The following is a 16,479-nucleotide window of genomic DNA, read 5'->3' as shown; positions in this document are numbered from 1 at the left end:
AGAGAGCTCTATCTTTAAAGAATTAAGCGTTGGGAAAGAAGTTTCGTTTAAATCCTGAAAATCTGCAGGGAGTCAGAGTAGATGTTATATAAGATTATTTAAGAATATAGGGAAAGAACTATTGGATAAAGACAAAGGAATTCTATATCACATAGGGCTGGTTAGCTGCATAAAGGTAGTCCTTGACTTATGACCATGATTGAGCCCAAAATTTCTGTTGCTAAGAGAGACATTTGTTATGTGAATTTTGCCTCATTTTATGATCTTTCTTGCCACAGTTAAGAGAATCACTGCAGTTGTTAAGGACATGATTGTTGTTTTTTAAACAAACTTTATTAATTTTCAAAGACAATACACAGACAAACAAAACATAAAACGTAAGAACATAGAACATCTTTTCTAAGAACTGCTTAACAAAACAAATAAAACATCTTATTTAAGTACAACATAATTCCAAATTATCACATTTCCATACAAACACAATTTAATATGCATCTTATATATTCAACTTCATATCTTATTACTCTTTTTCCAACTTCTCACTGTTTCTTCCTTTACTTCTGTTCAATTTTATTCATTAAACTTATATTTTCGTCTATTTCATATTACTATATTTCATATTGTTACTGTTTCATATGTTCTTATCCAACATTATTAATTCTCAATAAACAAACATAAACAAACAAAACGCGGCTTAACCCCGGGTTACAACTTTTTGTACAGACATAAATCAAATTCATGCTCACCTTATATACTATTTCATATCTTATTTAACATTCTATATTTTCTGTATGTCTTCTCCCCTCTTTTCACTCTCTTAATTCTATTTTATTTATTTAATCTCAATTTAAATCATTATACTTGTATCTTTTGTCCGTTCTTTTTCAATTATCTATTTATCTTTTCTCTTTAATACAAACTTTTTTCTGTAATCACTGGTTGAAGTATGACACCTTTCTATCTTTCCCCCAAATTTAACACTTAAAATAATACATAATTTCCATTCTGATTCTGCTTAGTACATTCTACATAACATTTTAAAATAAAAAACATAATAAGCTTATAGTATGTTCCATAACAAATTAATTAATTAAACTCTATTAGTTAAATCTTAGACATTTTACACATTCCCTACAATGTTCTATGACACATATGTTGTTCCAATTTTCTAACTCTATTTCAAATACAAATACTACAATACATTCTTATGTACTTTTGCAGAATCTCTTTTTAAATTGTGTTTTACCCTTTGTCTCTGAAACCTGTTTTTTAACGTCTTGTTTTAAGCCTTTATAACTTCTCTTCACTTTTTCCCTTCCTTCTTTGTCGAATCTAGCCTTTTTACCCCCCCATCTCTCAATCTCCACCCTCCTAGTCTCCCCTCTCTGTTGTATTCCTCTTTTCTGTTGCTTTCTGACATTATATCGATTTTTCACCTTATTTTCCCCTTTCTTGGTTGTTTTTTTAGAACTTAAATTCTCCATTTTCTTTTCCTTTTTTCCCTTTTCTTCCTCAATTAAAATTATATGTCCATTAAAGATGGCTTCTTCTTCATCACAACCTTCTTGTTGTTGCATTTCCTGATAAGTAAAAATCGCCATTTCTAAGAAGCGAAGAATAGATCCAAAAGAGCCCTTGCCTTCTTGTTCCTCTTCTTTTAACTTTTCAAATTCCATTTTCAATTCTTCAACAGATACCATTGTGAAAAAATTTTTTTAAACAATCCAAATGTTTTTTTAGTCTTTCAAAAGATAGTTTACAAAAGTCCCAAAGTCATCAAGCAATCAAAATCAGCACAAACTGTTTCATTTAGCACTTTCTTCTTTTAATACTTTCTCTTCCTGGGGTAGAATTCAATTACACAATTCCAAGGTAATTTTTTGAAGTTTTATTGCAATTTAATCTCTGATCTTATCAGCTCCAAGCAGTCTCCTTAAACAAGTCTTGGTATAAATCATTTACCTCTCTTCCTTCCCACTTATAGCAAAAAGATTTTAATTTTTAAATGTCAGTGTTTAGAAATCTAATGTCCCCTTGGCTTTAATTTTCAAAGCTACCTTCTGCTGCCAACACAGGTATTTCTGATTTCCATCTGCTATCTCTGTAGGGAAGGAAAGTGAGGAGAAAAAAAAAGCTTTCATTTTCACTTTCAACCGCAGCTTTACGATCTTCTGGGAAACAATGTATCACTTAAAGAGCCAAAGTTCCAGGGTATTCAAATGTTGCTTGTCGTCCCGGTTCAGCCAAAAACTTTCACTTTCTCAACTTCCTCCTGCACAAAACTTGTCCGGCTGAGACGTTCTTTGTGGCGGCCATTGCTGACCGCCGCTCCACCGCCTTTAGAAAAGGGAGTTAAGCCGGCTGGGGAAGGGGGTTGTGATGCCCCCAGACCCTTGCCCGGATCTCCCCTCTCTTCAGTTATCCCTACAGGATAACTAATAGCCTCCAAATCCAGCTGGATCGGAGGCACTCCGGCAGCGAGCGCGGCAGAGATCGCGCACAAACGCGAATTCCTGCCGCCTTCGAAGCCTGACAAACCGGAACTGCCCTAAGGACATGATTGTTAAGTGAATCAGGCTTCCCTATTGACTTTGTTTATCTACACATAACACACTTTTGAACTGCTAGGTGGGCAGAAGTTGAGGTAAGTGACAGGAACTCACCTTGCTACACTCTGCTAGGACTCAAATCGCTTGAGCAAAGACCATCCCCAGTATCATTAAGCCACTGAGCCACCATACCTCCTGCTTCCTAATTACTTTGCTTGTCAGAATCCAACCGAAGAAGTTGCAAATTGCAAGCAGATTATTATGGGGATGCTTCTAAGGATCACTCATTAACCACTCATAATAGGTTTGAATAGTACTGAAGAAATGATTGTTAAATGAGGACCACCTGTACTTTTCAGGATGAGAAAGCTATTACACTTCATCTCAATTTCAAATTAATAATGAAAATCTTCACCAGCCTCACCGCAGATCTCAGATGGGAGAAACATTTTATTTCTTATGATCAATAAGTCCAGGAAAATTACAAGTATGAACAAGACATCACCAGTTTTAATCTTGACTTAGTCAGGATTCTAGAACAATTTTATATAACATAGGCTATTCCATTGTACTTCTCCACTTACACAGAATCAAAACTACTGTTCCATGCAGAGTCCTTTAGTCAGGCAAGGAGTCTTAACAGAGGAGTGGAGAACCTGCGCTGTAGTATCTATTATCTCATTAGAGTCCATGTTCCACAAATAGGCTGTGGATTCAATTAACTTTTATGGCTGTATACATTTCTCAACTGACCTCTTATTTGATAAGCTTTTGGACTCTTGCTGAAAGAACAGTAACATCAAAGTATAGAATAGCATAAGGGGGTCCTTTGCATGCATGTATGTATGTATACACACATACACAGAGAAAGAGAGGGAGAGGGAGGGAGAGTGGAAGAGAGAGATGACATTTATATTCTGCATGGTGAATACATATGAGATTGAGGAAAATAATCACTCTTTTCTATGTACTATAGGGCATACAGTGGTAATCAGTGGAGCTGAAATTGCAACAATGGACAGTCATATTATGACTTTCTGGGAACTGAATGCTGCTTTTGTGTTAGTTTAACAAGCAAATGTAGAATGCAACATTCTCCCTTACCTCTCTCTGTAGTAATTTCCTGTCTCTCTGAATTGCTTCTAGTTACTAGTCATGCATATTGGTCCAAAAAAACATATCAAAACAAAACTGAATGGCATCAAATGGGCTGTTTAACCCTGGGAACTATTATGCTACTCTTTTCAGCCCAACAACTCTGTGATTAACATGCACAATGTGCTTTGAATTAGATGGATTCATGAAAACAATGTATTAAACGGCAATGATCAACCCCCACAACCCAAAAAAAGGCTTGCTTGACCTGCATAAGTCCACAGTGTTACAAATATTCTAGCTAGGAGAGGAAATCATTTAAATAACTTGGGAACACAGCTTGTAAATGAACCCTGATACTGAATTTCATCAAAAGAAAGATGTATCAAAGTACAAAAATAAGTATTTGTAGAGGTTTTTAAACTGAACTTGCCAGACCATTTTATGGCCAGACCTTTGAAAATGAAAATGAGGGTTAGGGGAAGAGATTGGAATGAACAGATGCCTTTAGCTAAGGTGCTGACAATGCTATAGATTAGGGGCAGGGGTGGAATCCAAAAATCCCAGCAACCGGTTCACTGCCCAGTTGCTGGGTGGGCCTGGACATGGTAGAACTTTCGGGAGGGCCATTTTTTGCCTTCCCCAGGGTCCAGAGGCTTCCCTTGGGACTCTGGGAGAGCAAAAACAGCCTCCCCCAGGCTTCAGAGGCCCTCCGGAAGCAGGAAACAGGTCTGTTTCTGGACTTCCGACACTTCCGGAAGGGCTATTTTTCACCTTCCCCAGGTCCTCTATACTTCCCTTGTGCCTCTGGGAGAGCAAAAATGGTCTCCCCCAGGCTTCAGAGGCCCTCTGGAAGCTAGAAACAGGCCCGTTTCCAGACTTCCGGAAGGGCTGTTATTTGCCCTCCCAGACTCTCTGCATGGACCCTGCACTTACCTGCATCCAAACAGGCTGTGTGGAGTCTCCTGGGAGGGGAGGGGCGAGGTGGGATGGGCCAACCAGACAGTTCAACTCCAGTTCGGTGAACCAGATGTAAATTTAACATCCAGTTCGCCCGAAGCCAGGGTCAGTATATGATACATCCAGCACGCGAGCTGTGATTTGACACCCCTGCTATAGATGGATAAAACTGAAAAGGGAAATAAAAAAGTTAAAGTCCTTCCAGAAAATTCTACAACAAAGCCTACAATAATAGATGTATAGCTAGAATGTATTTAACTGTTGGTGACCTGGAAAAAATGAAGACAGAGAAGTTTATTGTTTTCTTTATTGTTAAAATTAGAGACATCTGTTGAAGAAAAATGTGAACTAAGAAAAAAAGGGAAATGTTATTCAGAATATGAGGTAGGGCTGAGGTGCTTTCTGGTGTAATGCTGACATTGGCTACTGATTTAGAATTATGGACAGCAAGATTGTCAGTGATTACTAACTCTGATGTTTATTTATTCTGAATTGGAGGTAGCATTTTTTAAGTACCAGTTGCTAAATAGCACCAGTAGAAGAACTATGAACTTGTGATTTGTGCATGCATCTGATCATCCATGAAGATGTGACAGAGAATGCTGGACTATCCAGGGCTTTTACCTGATATGAAAAAACTTTCATGACAATATATTCCTGATTGATTTGTTAATTTCTACACGTACAATTCTAGTAGCCGTTTAGGGGACACAAGCAAATTGTGTTTTTTTTCCTAATGATTTTGAATTTGTGTTATTTACATCCATTGAATTCCTGACTATTATTAGTCTTATTGATGTTTAGAACCATTTTAAAAGATTCACTGTCAGATTTCTGCTATTGCTTTTTTTAATGTTCCATTGAGGAAACTCTTAACCTTAAAAATCTAAGTTGTAATCCACTTTCTAATAAAAATGAGTATATGCCTTTCCTTTACCTTCCCCTTATGAAATAATATGCTGTATATTCATCTCCAGGTGACTTATTCCTGGTCATTCTGATGCAGCTCAGAGACCTTACTTTCTACTTGGTTCTGGAGCTTAGCTTAACCTCTTCTGTTTTTGCTAAGGTGCATGAGTTCCTGTTTTATCCAATGCTACTTATTGCTCCATAGAAGATTAAAACCTATACTTCTTGTGGTTTTGCTTCGGTATGCTCCATCCGTTTTTTTCTGACTACTTTTTTTTTTAGAAATATAGTTAAACCATAGAGAAGTTTAATTGCATCTTCTCTTGTGGCTGACAGCATATACACCTAATGTTAAAGTTATTATTCACACCTAATGTTAAAGTTATTATTCACACCTAATGTTAAAGTTATTATTCACTGTTGTATGAAGTTACTATAGTGAAATAGAAATAATGACAACACTAGCAGATACACACACACACACACACACACACACATATACACATGATAATCATAATATAGTGAGAAAGGAGCATACATTTATGGTGGTAATTAAAATAATCAAAGCCAAAATGAAAGAAATGGAATGAAAATATTAAATAAAAATAATTTAAAAGATAAAAGATGTATATGATATCCATTTAGTATTAATATAGGATTAATGCAGTTGTTAAGCTTATTATTACATCTAGACCATTCACTGACAGGTGGTATCAGCTTCATAAATAATGTTTTAAATTATATACTTTTGATTACATAATCTGGTCATATCCTCAGTTAGCCCCTTAATTTTAGCAATATAATTTTTTCAGTTTATTGTTACATTATCACCTTGGCTAAGTCCCACGTTCAACAGAACTAAAGCTGTAAATATAATAAAAATTTTCATATTTTGTGAACATAATTTAGTAGCAAATTTATAATATTTAACTATATGTCTTTTCAAAATTGTTATTAATAGATGCTACGTTTGAAACCAAAACAAAGCTAATAATGGACAAGATTAAATCTTATGAGTTAAAAAAAACTCTCAAATATCTTAAACCAAATTAAAAAACCAGAAGTATACATCTTCTTTTTTTTTTTTTTTAAACAAACTTTATTAATTTTTTTAACACACACAAACAAAACATAGGATGCAGTGACATAAAATATCTTTTCTAGAAGAAACAAATAAACCATCTTATTTGAAAAGAAGATAATTCCAAATTAAAACACTTCTATATATATATTTATCTTGTAATCAACGTCATATCTTTTCAAAACTTTTCTTTATTACTCCCTTTCCTTCTATTTAATCATATTTCTTCTGCCTTAAAAATATATACTCATTGAATATATTTTCATTAGTATTCTTCCACATCCTATCAGACTTAAACAAACATTACACAAAACATAAATACACAAAGCTTCTTTTTGAAAGGTGGCTTACCCCGAGTTAACTCTTTTTATACAGACATCAATCAAAATTTATACTCACTTTATATTCTATCTCATATCTTATTTAGCATTCTCTAATTTTCCATATATTTTCTCTCTCCTACTCATTCTTTTAATTCTGTTTTATTTATTCTGCATCTTTGGTCCATTCTTTCAATCACCTACTTTCCTTTCTATCTAATACAATATTTCTCCTGTAAACCCAAATTGAAGTATGACAACTTTTTATCTTCCTCCTAAATAACACTTGAAATAAAACATATTTTCCGTGCTGATTCTGCTCCGTACATTCAAAGTATTACATTTCAAAATAATAAAACAAACAAATAATATTGAGTTTGATAAGTAATAATAAAACTAAAAACAAGTAAGAAAAGAAATATTAAATTTATAATATAATAAAAACAATGTTTCATAGGAAATTAAATTCTATTATTAATTAATATTTCATAAGAAATTAAACTCTATAATTAAATCATGGCTTCCCTTTAATACATTTTTAAATCATATAATATTCTAATTTTCTAACTCAGCTTCAAATACTAATATCTACAATGCATTCTTATGTACTTTTGCAGAATCATTTTTTTTAAAAAAAAATTCTCACCCCTTATCTCTAAAAGAAAATTCATTTTTTAGCATCTTATTAAAAGCCTTTATGACTTCTCTTTCCTTTTCCCTTTCTTTCTTCTCCATTCTAACTTTTTGTCCCCCCCATCTCTCCAATTTCACTCTCTTACTTCCTCTCTGTTGTATTTCTCTTTCTGTTGCTTTCTGACATCATATCGCTTTTTCATCTCATTTTTCTTTTTCTTGGTTGCTTTTTTAAGTTCTAAGTTTATCTTTTCCTTGCCCCCTTCCGCTTTTCTTCCTCCACTAAGTGCGTATGTCCATTAAAGATGGCTTCTTCTCCTTCATCGTTGTGGGTAGAAATCGCCATTTCCAAAAATGAAAGATAGGTCCAGAAGAGCCCTTATCTTCTTTTTTCAGTCTTTGAAATTCCATTTATAATCCTTCAAAAGATGATGCCATTTTTTCTTTCTTTCTTTTTAACGCAACCCTAATGTCTTTAATCCCCCTTTTTTAAACAAGCTTTCACAGGAATCTCAAAGTCACAAAGCAAACCAAATCAGAGCAAACAGTTTCATTTAGCACTTTCTTCTTTGTACCTTTTCACCTCCTTCAGGGTAAAATTCAAATACACACTTCCAAGATGATCTTCTAGAAGTCTTAGTCTTTTAATAATCCTTTATCCCTTGGCTTTAAGTTTCAAAGTAAATTACCTTCGGTGCCCAAGTAGATTTTCCAGATCTCCGTCTGTTGTTTCTATGGGGAGGGAGAATAAATAAAAGCTTCCCCTCCAGCTTTCACCGCAGCTTTCCAAACTTCTTTGGGAAACAATATATCCTCAGGCAATTCAGTTTACAGGATATTTAAGAGTTGTTAATTGTCTCGGCTCAGCCAGCCTTTTCATTTCTCCAGCTTCCTCCAGCACAAATCTTACCCGGCTGCAGGCTTCTTTGTGACGGCCATCACTGACCGCCGCTCCACCACCTTGGGAAAAGGGGTTTTTCCGGCTGGGGAGGGGTCTGCGACACCCCAAACCCCTGTCCGGATCCTCTCTCTTCGGCTGCCTCTACAGGGCAGCCATATCCCCCAGACCCATTTGGATCGGGGCACCTTGGCAGCAAGCGCAGCAGGAATCGCGAGCTGTCGCGAATCCCTGCTGCCACCGAAGCCATGCAACCGGAAGGCCAGAAGTATACATCTTCTTAAACACTATTTGAAGGTCTAATAGGCATGAAATAATATTTTGTATGAATTAGGGTTTTTTGTCCATATTTTATAGTCATGGAAATAAGAAATAGATCAGGAATTGAGCAATCATACCAAAACATGTGGCACATTATTGAATAACCTCTCAGGAATATGTATTAAAAAAAGAAAAAGAAAACCCAAAGCAAAAAACAAACATACAAGCCTCACCCCAAGCACACACAACTACAGGTACTGCTAAGTTACAAATATTACTCTAGCACCCTCTAGGGGTATGAATCTTACTGTACTGCTAAGTTATAAACATTACTTTAGCACCCTCTAGGGGTATGAACAGGAGACTTAACAGGAGACTGTTCATTTAAAAAAAAAAAAAACATGAAACCTTTCAATACAACAACTGATTTCAGATTTTTAAAATGAGAGGAATTATATAAAACTATTTGGAAATTCTTGCCCCTGAAAAGCAGACTGAAATTTTGAGCGCTCTACACATTTAAGGGCATCTCTGTCTTTTTAGGCAACCAATATTTAGCTTTGCATAGATTATGCAGTTTGGGCTATAATGTAAATATTGGAGATGAGTCTGCTAATGGGGCAAAAGATCCAAACAGACCCAGTGCATCTTGAGGAGCAGGTGGCAGTTGTGGGCAGAAGATCCTTGTGCAACTGTGGGTTGTGTGCCAGTTGCATCCTTTCCTGGACACCAATCCCTGTTCACAGTCATTCACAACCTCGTCTTGACTATTTCAAAGTGTTGTACATGGAGCTGCCCTTGAGAAGCATCTGGAAGCTACAATTGGTTCAAAATGCTGTGGCCCTGATAGTTTTGTGCAGACCCAGGTGTACACATGTCACATCTGCTGTGGGAGCTGCATTGGCTGCTGATTTGCTTCCAGGTGCAATTCGAGGTGCTGGTTGTCAGCATTAAAGCCCTTCATGCAGGGGTGGGATTCAAAGTTTTTAACAACTGGTTCTGTGGCAATGGCTTAGGTGATGAATGTGGCTTGGTGGTCATGTTATTGGCTGGATGTGGCCAACTCAATATCACTCACATCGAGGCACGCATCTCCTCTCCTGGCTGCTCAAGACTGTAGGGATGCTGCAACAGTCTTAAGTGTGAAAAATGGTCATAAGTCACTTTTTTCAGTGCCATTGTAACTTTGAATGGTCACTCTACACAAGCAAAGTACCAGCAAAGGAGGGGGAAAAAACTCTAGAGAAGTTGCTGAGACAGGAAAACTAGTCCTGCCAAGAATGTAATAACAGTTAACAGAGAGGCAGTTTCTGTAAGCAACACCAGAATGTTTCCTTCCTGCCTTCCTTACAGGATTAGGCCAGTAATTTCTTCTAACAACCGGTTCTCCGAACTGCTTAGAATGTTAACAACTGGTTCTAGAAAATAGGTGCGAACTGGTAGAATCCCACCCTTGCCTTCATGGTTTGGGACTGGGTTATCTGAGGACTGTCTCTTCCCAATTACATCCACCCAATCCACTACAGCAGAGAGGGAAGGAATGTTGCAGGTCCCATCTGGCTAGACCCAGAAGGACCTTCTCCATGGTGGCTCTCTCTCTCTCTCTTTGGAATATCATCCCAGCAGAAATTAGATTGCCCCTCCCCCCCCTTTGATATTCTTTTGTAAGACCCTGAATACTTGGTTCTGCCAATGGGCCCATGTGTTGTCACCAGGGAGGTGGAAGGATTATTTTTTATTCTTTTATACAGTGTGTCAGTTGGTTACAATCTTTTGTGCTATCCTTTTTTTACCATTACTCACAAGTTATATAAATTCTCACCTTATCGATCTAGCTTGTGCTTATATAATATCAATTATTAAACATTCATTTGACTATTTTTCCATCATTTTATACAAGATATTCTAATTTTCATTATGATTTAATCTTATACATTCATCCAATGGTTATGTATTTTATATTGTATTCTATATCAATCTATTAACTTTTATTGTAAGGCTTACTAATCTATTTCTTTACCATGTCTTTTTATCTAACCATTGATAAAATAAATCCCATATCATATAAAATTGTTTATCCTCTTGTTCTCTAATTTCAAATGTCAATTTACTCATTTCGGCACAGTTCATGATTTTCTTAATAATTTCCTCCTGCATAGGTATTTTTACAGTTTTCCAATTCTTAGCAAATACAATTCTAGCCACTGTTAAAAGTTTTACAATCAAATATTTCAATTGTTTACAATATATTTTTTGGTATAATTCCCAATAAAAATATCTCAGGTTTAAAGTCTATGTATTGTTTTGTCATTTTTTCTAACCATGTGTGGATTATAGTCCAATATCTTTTTGGATCAGAGCATGTCCACCACATGTGGTAATATGAACCAGGTATCTGATGACATTTCCAACATTTATCCGATTTATTCTTGAACATCCTCGCAATTCTCGTCAGGGGTAAGTGCCACCTGTAAAACATCTTATACAAATTTTCTTTATAAGCAGTGGACATTGTCATTTTATAATTTTGAGACCACAATTTTTGCCATTTATCTAAGTCAATCCCATATCCGAAATTTTTCCCCCACGCAATCATTGTTTCTTTTACTTGTTCTTCCTCTAATTTAAACTCTAGCAAATGTCCATAAAGTTTTTTGGTTACTTTTTCATTTTACCTAAATCAGTCAACTTATCATAGATACCTTCTGTTTTAACATCTTTATCAAATCTAGATTGTATTTGCAAATATGAAAACCAATTCATTTTTACACCTTGTTCTTCCAACGCTTGCATAGATTTAAGTTCACTCTTTTCATTCAATATCTCACCATATCTGTTTGTTACTTTTTATATATTATTGGATAGGAAAAAGCTTCAATAGTAGATAGCTATAGTGGAATTTTTAAATAATATTGTTTTTTTTATCTTCTTCCAGTTTAGAAACAATGTTTCTCGGATATAATATCTTCTAAAATACCCCTGCGTTTTAGTTCTCTTATACCAGAGGAAGGCATGCCACCCTAACAACAAATCATGTCCTAAATTCAAAAGTCTAGTATTCCTTAGTGTTATCCACTCCTTTACCCACATCAGACTCGTCGCTTGTTCCCAATTGGGCAAAGCAAATCCTCCTCTTATTCTTGCATCTTATAGCAATTTAAGTTTTTTTTTTTTGAAAATTTGATTGATTTTTAAAGACAAACATAAACAAACAAAACATAAAACATCTTTTTTGAAAGCAGCTTTGAAAGCAGCTGGGTTACATCTCTTCGTACAGACACAAATTCAAATTCATGCTAATTTTTATATACCATTCCATATCTTACTACCATTCTACATTCTCTATATAGTTTCTCCTCTTTTAACTTTCTTAATTTTATTTTATTTATTTCATCTCAATTCAGATCATTATACCTATATTCTTTGTCTGTCCTGTTTCAGCTATCTATTATCTTTTCTCATTAAACAAAATTTCTCCTGTACACTGATTGGAGTATGACGCCTTTATATCTTTCCCCTAAAATTATAACACTTAATATAATAAATAACTTCCATTCGGATTCTGCTTGGTACATTCTAAAACTACACACTGCATTTTAAAAAAAGAAAAAATTATGAATATATAATATAATTAAAACAACAATCCATACCAATTCAATTCTATCATTAATATTAATATTCATTTAAATCCTAAACATTTTACACATTACTTTTCAAATAAATATCATACTTCTATGGGAACACTTATCAACTTTCCATAATTACTTCCCCCCCACTTCACTTATATTTTATAAAACATTGAGTAATAATGTTCCCATTCCTTCCTAATTCAATTCTCTCATTTATTTCATTTCATTTATTTTGTTCACAAAAGTTTCACTGAATTACACTGACTATTTTATCCCACTTTTTAATCATATGTTGTTTCCAATTTTCTAACTTTATTTCTAATACAAATATAACAATACAATCTTATGTACCATTACAGAATCCCCTTTTCAGTTAAATTTTCACCCATTATCTCTGAATAAGTCCTGTTTCTTTACATCTTGCTCCAAACCTTTGTAACTTCTCTTCCCTTCCTTCTTCCCTTTTTCTCTCTCTCCCCTTTTTACCCCCTTGTCTCTCCACCTCCATTTCCCTCTTCTGTATTCCCCTTTTCTGTTGCTTTCCAACATTATATCCACTTTTCACATTATTTTTCCCTTTTTTGGCTGTTTTTTTAGGTCTTGAATTCTCCATTCTCTTTCCCCCCTTTCCCCTTTCTTCCCCAGATAAAGTTACTTGTTCATTAAATATGGCTTCTTCTTTGTCCCAATCTTCTTGTTGCGCAGTCTTTTCTTGTAGTTTCTCGTAGGTACAGATTGCCATTTCTAAAAATTGAAAAACGGAGCCAAGAGAGCCCTTCCCTTCTTGTGCCTCTTCTTTATATTTTTTAAATTCCATTTTCAGTTCATCCACAAGTGACGCCATTGTAGATTTTTTTAAACAACCATCCAATTGTTTTTAGTCATTCAAATATAATTTCCAGAAGTCCCAAAGTCACCAAACAATCCAAATACACACAAGCTGTTTCTTTTAACACTTTCTTCTTTTTTTCACTTTCTCTTCCTGGGGTTACTATTTAGTTGCAAAGTTCCAGTTAAAATGTATCTTTTAGAAGTCTTATTAAGATTTAGCTTTAGATTCTTTTAAATTCCAGGCAGACTCCTCCTTCCAAATCCTGCCCTTATTGTTTTTCTCTCCCTTCCCACTTATAGCAAAAAAAAAAAAAAAAAGTTTTTTTAGTGTTCAGAAATCTTTATTGTCCCCTTGGCATTTAATTATATTTCCAGTTTAATTACCTGTTGGTGCCAAAGCAGGTTTTCCCGATTTCTCATTCAGCTCTCTTCGCTGTCAACATAAGAAGGGAGAGTGAAAAAAAAACCTTTCCCTTTTCACTTTCATTCGCTGCTTCCGAGTCTTCTTTGGGAGCGATGTATCTTTTGTAAAATTTAAATTCCAGGGTACCTTAGTTGTTGCTTCTTGTCCCGGTCAACCAAAACTTTCACTTCTTAACTTCCTCCTGCACTTTCTTTTCCGGCTGAGTGCTTCTTTGAGGTGGCCATTTCTGATCGCCGCTCTTCCCGCCTTTGGGAAAGAGAATTTGGCCAGCTGAGGAGGAGAGGTGCGGCTCCCCTCGACCCTGCTGGCACTCCCCCATCTTCACCACCTCTACAGGGTGGCTTAGCCCCAAAGCCAGCTGGCTCGGGGCGCTCCAGCGGCAAGCCCAGGCAGAAACCGCGCACGATTGCGGATTCCTGCCTGTCGCCGAAGCCCTGCAAACCGGAACTCCTTATAGCAATTTAAGTTTTATTCTCGCTTTCTTCCCCTGCCAAATGTATTTTAGCACTATTTTGTTTAAATCTTCAAAAAATTCTTTCCCTAATCTGATTGGAATTGTCTGGAATAAGTATAAGATTCTAGGCAATACATTCATCTTAATTATAGATATTCTCCCAATCAGTGATAATTGTAAATTTTCCCATTTTATCAAGTCTGTCGCAATCTGTTGTTTAAGTTTGAGATAATTGTCCTCCTTAAGCGTGCTACATCTTTGTGTTATATGTATCCCTAAATACTTAACCTTGTTTGTGACCTGGATCCCCAAAACTTCCTCCAATTCTTTCTTTCATCTTACTAACATGTTCTTTGTTTTAACAAATCTTTGTTTTATCTTTATTTATTTTCAAAACTGCTACTTTCCCATACTCTTCTATCTTTTCTACCAGTTTAGGTGCTGACTCCAATGGACCCTCTAATATAAATACCAGGTCATCTGCAAAAGCTTGTAATTTATACTCTTCTTTTTTAATTTTCATTCCTTTTATTTCTTTTTCTTCTCTGATGTTCCTATTCAGCACTTCCAGTGTTAACACAACAATAGAGGTGACAGTGGACAGCCTTGTCTAGTCCCTTTTCTTATATCTATAAAGTCTGTTAACTATTCATTTATCATAACCTTTGCAGTTTGTTTATGATATATTGTTTCTATGGTTTGAGTAAATTTTTTACCAAAGCCCATTTGGTCCAATTGTAACAGCATAAAACGCCAATTCACATTATCAAAGGCTTTTTGTGCATCTAAAAACATCAGAGCCATTTGTTTTTCAGGATGTGCCTTAGTATTTCAGTGTATCTAAAATTATTCTCATATTATCTTTAATCTGTCTCTTCGGCAGAAACAATTTTGATCAGGATGAATAAAATTGTTTAAGCATCTTTTCAGTCTTTCTGCCAGAATTGAAGCAAAAATTTTATAATCTGAATTTAATAGTGATATAGGTCTGTAGTTTTTAACTTGCTGTGGGTCTGTGTCCTCCTTTGGTACAAGTGTGATATATGCTTCTAACCATGTTTTGGGTATTCTCTTCTTTGTCATAACTTCATTCATAATTTCTAATAAGTGAAGATTCAATGTTTTCTGGAATGTCTTATAAAATTCCACTGGCAAACCGTCCAGACCTGGTGCTTTCCCAATGTTTTGCTTTTTTAAAGCTTCTGTTAATTTCATCATTGTTATGTTACTTTCTAACATTATTTCAATATCTTTGGGTATCTGAGGCAAATTTGCTTCCTGTAAGTATTGTTGAATTCTTTCTTCCTGAACATTCTCTTGATGGTACAGTTTTCCATAGTAATCTTGAATAATTCTTTTCTTCTCCGCATTTCCGTAGCATACATGTCCTTGTTCATTTATCAGTTGATTTATTCTTCTTGAGTCTCTTTCCTTTCTCAATTTATATGCTAGCCATCTGCCTGGTTTGTTTGCATCTTCAAAATAGTTCTGCTTAGCATTTTTAATTTTTTGTGCTATTTCTTCTTTTTCCATTAGCCCCATTTTATGTTTAGTTATGTCCATTTTAATTTTAATGTCCTTTTTTGTGGAAATTTCTGTAGTTCTTTGTCCAACTTCTTGTAGTCATCTTCCAATATTTTAAAGGATTTTTTGTTTTATATTTCTTTTCCTTGTATAGTCCATTATCAAGCCTCCTGTATAAGCCTTCATTGTGTCCCAGAGGTTCTGTAATGATGTATCCTCTTTTGTGTTTTCTTTAAGGAAAAAAGTCAATTCTCTCTCAAGTTTCTGTTTAAAGTCTTTTTCCTTTAATATCATATTGTTTAAAGTCCATCTAGATCTCCTTTTTTGTCCTTTCCATATAAGTGTTACTGGATTGTGATCTGCCCAGGTACTTGCTTCTATTTCAATGTCTTGTATGTTAGAAAGCAATTCTGTTGACATCCATATCATATCTATTCTAGACCATGATGCATGTCTATTTGAATAAAAAGTATATTGTTTATTTTCCGCATTTCTTTCTCTCCATGCATCTTTTAAGTTTATCTCATCTACCATTCGAAAGAAGGATTTTGGCAATGCCTTTCTAGCTTTCTTTGCTGGTTTTTTTTGTGTTTTATAGTCCAATTTGTCATTTATAATTGCATTAAAATCTCCCATTAGACAGATATTACCGTGTTTCTCATATAATAAGGCTGGGTCTTATTTTTTTTTGAGCCCCGAAAAAATGGCTAGGCCGTCTTTTCGGGGGTGACTTAATTCCCCTCTCCTTGCATCTTCGGGCGGGCAGCGACAGCTTGGATGTTGACCTCGGCGTTGGTGGGGCACTTCGTATCGGGGTCAACGCAGGCAGCACCATATCCGGGTGTGCAACAAAAGTACTTCCTAATGGCAAGCCCCCCCACCATTCCCCACCATTTTGCATGTTTTAATAT

At 35.3% G+C, this 16,479-nt stretch overlaps 1 long non-coding RNA gene across 1 annotated transcript; it reads right to left on the bottom strand.

The window, feature by feature from the left end:
* Window positions 1-12,522: 12,522 nt before the first annotated feature.
* LOC148130447 (uncharacterized) lies at window positions 12,523-13,737 on the bottom strand. Its single transcript, XR_015749970.1, has 3 exons — window positions 13,717-13,737; window positions 13,551-13,599; window positions 12,523-13,079 (listed from the first exon to the last, which is right to left on the bottom strand). It is a non-coding gene; the product is annotated as an uncharacterized LOC148130447 (long non-coding RNA).
* Window positions 13,738-16,479: the final 2,742 nt, after the last annotated feature.

This window comes from Notechis scutatus, chromosome 5 (genome assembly GCF_049901735.1).
Source record: "Notechis scutatus isolate UNSWTSFEM ecotype Mainland chromosome 5, rNotScu1.2, whole genome shotgun sequence".
NCBI classification, from domain to species: Eukaryota; Metazoa; Chordata; class Lepidosauria; order Squamata; family Elapidae; genus Notechis; species Notechis scutatus.
This window is presented reverse-complemented; position numbering and strand designations above follow the sequence as displayed.